At 31.2% G+C, this 5,785-nt stretch overlaps 1 long non-coding RNA gene across 1 annotated transcript; it reads left to right on the top strand.

Annotated features, from left to right (window-relative positions):
• The first annotated feature begins 4,402 nt into the window (after positions 1-4,402).
• LOC117918817 lies at positions 4,403-5,234 on the top strand. The gene is made up of 3 exons (XR_004651964.1): positions 4,403-4,827; positions 5,059-5,121; positions 5,206-5,234. It is a non-coding gene; the product is annotated as an uncharacterized LOC117918817 (long non-coding RNA).
• The last annotated feature ends 551 nt before the right edge of the window (positions 5,235-5,785 follow it).

The following is a 5,785-nucleotide window of genomic DNA, read 5'->3' as shown; positions in this document are numbered from 1 at the left end:
CACAAAATTTTAACATTAGGTAGATAGAATTCCAATGATGATTGATATCATGACGATTTTTTTTTTTTCAAACCAACTAATTTACATAAAGCATTAAATTCTTATAATTTGTTAGATAGATAAATAAGTTATATAGCAAATTGGATAGCCTCTAATGAGGGAGATATTAATTTTAAACCATCTTGTACTATTAAATTAATTATATAACAAACACATTTTACATGGAATATCTCAAGTAATAGACCTCCTCTAATTTGTTCTTACAAATAAATTTATGACACTTGTATTGTTTAAAATGTTATCAAATGTAATACTAAAAATTTTGCTTTGTATATCAAACTCTTTAAAAACACTTGTAATAGAATCATATATGACTGGCCCATCATGAGGATGATATATTATACGAAAACCTAATATTTTCTTTTATAATTTCCAATTTGAATCTATATAGTGTGTTGTCACACATGTCAAAAGGTCATTATTTTGATTAGTCCATATATATGAGGTCACAAATATAATACCACTATGATTGTTAAATTCTTGGATTATTAAATGTTTATTATTTTCAAAACTTCTAATTATATTATTATAGGAAGTAGTCCTAGGAATTCTTCGAAAGGCTGGTTGGGTATACTCATGCATGAAATGTACAAATCTTCGATTTTCTCCAAATGTGAATTGTAGCTTCATGCTAGCTACCATTCTAGCGAACCCTTCTCTCAAGGGTTCTTGATTATATATAAAGGGGGACATTGAAGATGTACTAGATCCTATTTCAATTTAGCTTATTTGGAATTACCTAGGGTCTAATGTACCATATTTTTTGGTACATTATTTGGCATGTCTTCTAAGGTGATCTATGCCACCATTAGCTCTGCAATTATATATATATATATATATATATATATATATTACAATATTTACATTTTTCTAGATTTTCTACCTTTCATCCTATATCTTTTCTATTTATTATAGTGAAGTGATTTCATACCATAGATATGCATATAACCTTAGGTCTTTTACCTATAGGATTGAGTTGGGGAAGGTTAGGGAAAGGACTAGAGAGAGGGACACTAGTGGGGGTGGGGTTCTCCTCATCTTCAAAAGGCTCAAATTATTTACATTCATTAATACTAAAGTCAAGGTTTTTAATATCTAGGTAACGGGAATCCATTTTTAATTTTAGAACAAAAATTTAAATAAAAAAAAAAGGTAGAAGGAAGAGAACAATTAAATGAAAATATAGAATTAAAAAAGTAAATGAAATAACTAAATATAAAATACCTCAACCTTATGATGATGACACTTGTAGGGTTAGTAGATATCTTTAGCATAAAAGAACTTGTAAATAATGAATGCTTATAGAGAGTAAATAACTTGAAACCTTGAATCGGAGAACTTGTAAAGAATTTAAACTTAGAGAATTGTAGAAAAAGAAATTAGAGAGAATTATAAACAATGTAAAGAGAGAGAATAGAGAATTGTGTGAAAAAAATTAAAATGAGGGGTATTTATAGAAAATTATTGGTGAGTCGTTTACTTATTTACCCTTAAAACTAATCATTATATAATTGTTGAAAGGGGTATTATAGATATCTGATATGAAAAAATGTTTATAATGAGTGATTTACTTATTTATCCTTTAAACTAGTTGTTATATAGTTGTTGAGAAGGGTGATATAAACATTTGACATGAAAAATAAAAAAATAATTATTGATTTACTTTTTTACCCCTCAAACTAGTCATTATATGGTTGTTAAAATGAATATTATAGACATTTGATATGTAAAAAAAAATGGAAAAAGTAAAAAATAATATTTGAACGAGTCAAGAGGGTTGGTACGAAGGGCTGACATGATAGCACGATGAGTTGTCTCCTTAGGCCCAACATGGCCCGCTTCTTTGGGTGATATTGGCCCAACCTGGCCTTTTAGTGTGTCGAGCCATAGGCCAAATTGGATGGTCTAGCCCATTGGACACCTCTAACTTTATATCACTCCCTAAATTAGTTGGGGAACTAGAAACTTTATAGATAGGACACCCTTTTGTAATGATAGTATAAGGACATAAAAATCATCTACCACATGTCAAGCCAACAAAAACGATCTACAACAACCACTAGGCATTTCCCATAATGCTACTAAAGAGTCTACTACGTACTATAGAAAAATAAACATGACTAAACTATTACTATCCTTATGATACAGCATGGGTTGACCCCAAAAGAGGTGATCACTCCTATAAAATATGACTTCCATTTGAGAAATGACTCACATTAACCACATAATGGACCTGATCCCTTCATTAATCACATAACAATCGAATCTTGAAAGCTATACCAAAATCATTTGATAATGATATGAGTCTTAAAGACGAACATAACCAAAATCATTCAAAGCAATTCATAATTGATATATACTTCACTAAATCCTCATAACTAGTCTACCAAAAAACAAGAAAGACTCACTTTCATAATAAGGTACAAGCAACACACTTCATCTCTTATCTATTACCCTGCTTTAATCCATGGCTAACTTGATCATTGTAAAGGGGTCAACTTGAATGATATTACCCATTAATCTATTGCCCTTTTGTTCTTACCCCTTCATCTTTGTGCTTTATAGGAGGAATATCATGTTTGGTTGAACCATAATACTTAAAATCAAGGCATGATATTTCTATTAAAAAATAATCTCACTATTCATATTATTAAATATATTTTTGACAGTACATATAATTATTAAACTATTATTAATCAAATGGTCTTTATTTAATATATGATAGTTCTAAATTTTCAATAATTTTTAAAATAAATTTTAATGTTAAATCTTTAAAATTATTCCATAAAAAGTAAAAGATTACATAAAATGCAAATAAGAATAAGATATTTCAAGAAAAAAAAACATGAAAAATAAAAGAATACAAGGCATGTTTGGGAACGGTTTTTTAAAACAATTTTATATTCTTCAAAACAAAGAAAACACATAAATTTTTTACTTTTTATTTTTAAGAATAGAAAATATGGTGTTTTCAAATAATATCTTTTAATTATTTTATATTATTTTCACTTATTTTTTAAAGGTTATTTTAAGAAACAATTATACAAATATATAGAATGATTAAAAACAAAATATTATAAATAAAAATTATTTTTAAAACATATTTAAAAATATTAAAAACGTTTTTGATTTTCCAAGAAGGCTTTTATTGTACAAAAATTAGAAAATAATTTTAAAAAATTATTTCCAAAAATTATTTTTGAAAACACTTATCCACTAAGTCCAACTTTTTATGTGAACTCACTTGTACTATTTTTTCCTCTGTAAATTAAAAAAAAAATTGTATTAGATTTTCAATAATTAAAATTAAAAATATTGAAACAACGATCAAAGGAATATATATATATATGTATATATTTTAAGGCAACTTTTTCCGACTGTGGCTCTGCAACTGCTACAATGATATGGTACTACCAGAGGGTACAGCACCAACAGAATGGGAATACATGTCTAACATCACCTAATTTAAAAAAAAAATTATAGAAAATTCGAAACCTTATCTCCAAAAACATTCAGAAGAGAAAATATTTAATAATGTTTTACTGGAAATTTTAGGAAAATAAATTTTTATTTTTTTAACATTTTTAAAATATTTTTTAAAATTAAAACCAGTTTAAAATATAGTTTTTGAAAGAAAAAAATCAATCATACAATAATAATAATAATAATAATAATAATAATAATAATAATAACTTCTTTTACTTCTACCTTCACTTATTAAAAACAGAAGCCGAAGGCTGCCAATAGGTCCAATACACACTACACAAGACATAGCAATCATATTTCAAATGAAAAACCATATTTATAATACTGGGTACGAGCTTCGAATCTGAGCCCTAGATGTATTGTAAATCTTGATTGTACAATGAAGTTGGATTAGGTGCCAATAAATGAGAAAGAGGTAAAAATAAATTAGGAAGATGATGAGACCATTTGATATGAAAAAAGCGGTTTTCCAATACTAGAAAAATTCCCAAAGAAAATGGTTCAAAGCCAAGTGGGCTGGACAAATTTCCCAAGTCCTGAAGATTTTATTTCAGGAAGGGCTGGTTGAAAATGGATGATGATGGAAAATTACAGACATTAGGGGGGCATAGTGTTTATTAAAAGAGAAAGAGAGAGAGAGAGAGAGAGAGAGAAAGAGAGAGAGAGAGAGAGAGAGAGAGAGAGAAAGAGAAATGATCCACGTTCTTCCAAGAATCCTCTAGAGTGTTGTAGGGGGGCATTTTCTCTTAAGCCAGTGGTGAAGGGGCCTTGAATGCAGCTGTTGGTGGGTGAGATATCTAAGCCTGTCTAGGGGGCATACAAATGATTCTCCATCATGAAAAACCCAATATAACCCTCCAAACACATCTCTACAAACACATTCTTCCAACTCCTCCCCACTTGTGCCTTCTAGTAACTCACTACCTCTCCATGCTACAAACCAATCCCCACCTTATGAGTTGGTCCCAATAGGCGATTTGTCTTCTGGGGACCTCTATTTTTTGTTCTTTCTCTCTCTCTCTCTCTCTCTCTGAGCCCTTGCACATTTTTCTTTTTTCTCTTCTCTCTTTTCTTCTCTGCTAGTCCTATCTCTTACTCTATTTGACCACAGCCACTCTCCTCCTCCCAATATATTGCCCACCAATTCTCCTCCATCCCATTCCTTTTCTCTCTTTTGTGTTTTTTCACAATACCAAGTGGGAGCAATGCTCATCTCTAAACAACCCAACTTATTCCTAGTACTCCTCTTCACCTTATTGTTTGCTGCATATTTCACTCAAGGTCATACTCCTATGCATATATCGTGTTTGGTTGCCAAGAAAGCCAAGGAAAATGGGAGCATTTTTGGAATCTACTCATGCTTGTGAGCTAGAATATTCCAAATCCTCCAAATTCTCACCATCTTCCAATAATTTCCTCCTTGGGGCCTTGGCACTAAACCAATTTTTCCTTTGATGTACATGTCTAGATAACGTATCTCATGCTTGTTTCCATCTCTTTCTTCTTTTTAAGTGTGCAGGATCTAAGTCTCAAGTAGTGCCTCCATACCATCAAAGAGAAATAGTACACTTGCAGGTGAGGAACAAGTAGTATCTATGCCTGAAAATTTGTTCAATTATACTCGAGTATACTTACTTTTGACCATTTTTGAGCCTGCAGAGCAGTGGTGAACAATGGATGAATAGGAATTCAAGGAGACTGATGATTGGATCCACCCGGCCAACCTGCACTTACAATGAATGTAGAGGGTGTAAGTACAAGTGCAGAGCTGAGCAAGTACCGGTCGAGGGGAACGACCCGATTAATAGCGCATACCACTATAGATGCGTTTGTCATAGGTAAAGATGAACCAAAGTTAAGGCTAAGGCTCAGTGTTGTGTTGATCATTCAATCCTATAAACTATGGAGTCTGCCTCATATTTTGTAGTACTGGGTGTTGGGACTTGATGCCATATGGCCTCCATTTTCCTTCCAAATATTGTAGTCTCATGGGCTTTTTCTTTCTTTATTAGGCTTTGGAACTGTCATTCATTTTGTTTTTCTTTGGAAGAGCCTATAAATTAATGTCTCTTTGTCCTCTTTCTTCCTTTGTGTATTAAGCTATTGGTTTCCAGTCAGAAAAGTGCTGCTGCATTTGTTTTCTTTTATCATTCTATTGTAACACCCAGACGCACAAACACAACATCTTTAACCCAACCAAATTTTCCTGTTGATATGGTTCTGGAAATCACCCAGAGGG

This window comes from Vitis riparia, chromosome 7 (genome assembly GCF_004353265.1).
Source record: "Vitis riparia cultivar Riparia Gloire de Montpellier isolate 1030 chromosome 7, EGFV_Vit.rip_1.0, whole genome shotgun sequence".
Lineage (NCBI taxonomy): Eukaryota > Viridiplantae > Streptophyta > Magnoliopsida > Vitales > Vitaceae > Vitis > Vitis riparia.
Note: the sequence above shows the minus strand (reverse complement) of the source record. Positions and strands in the feature narration are given on the sequence as shown.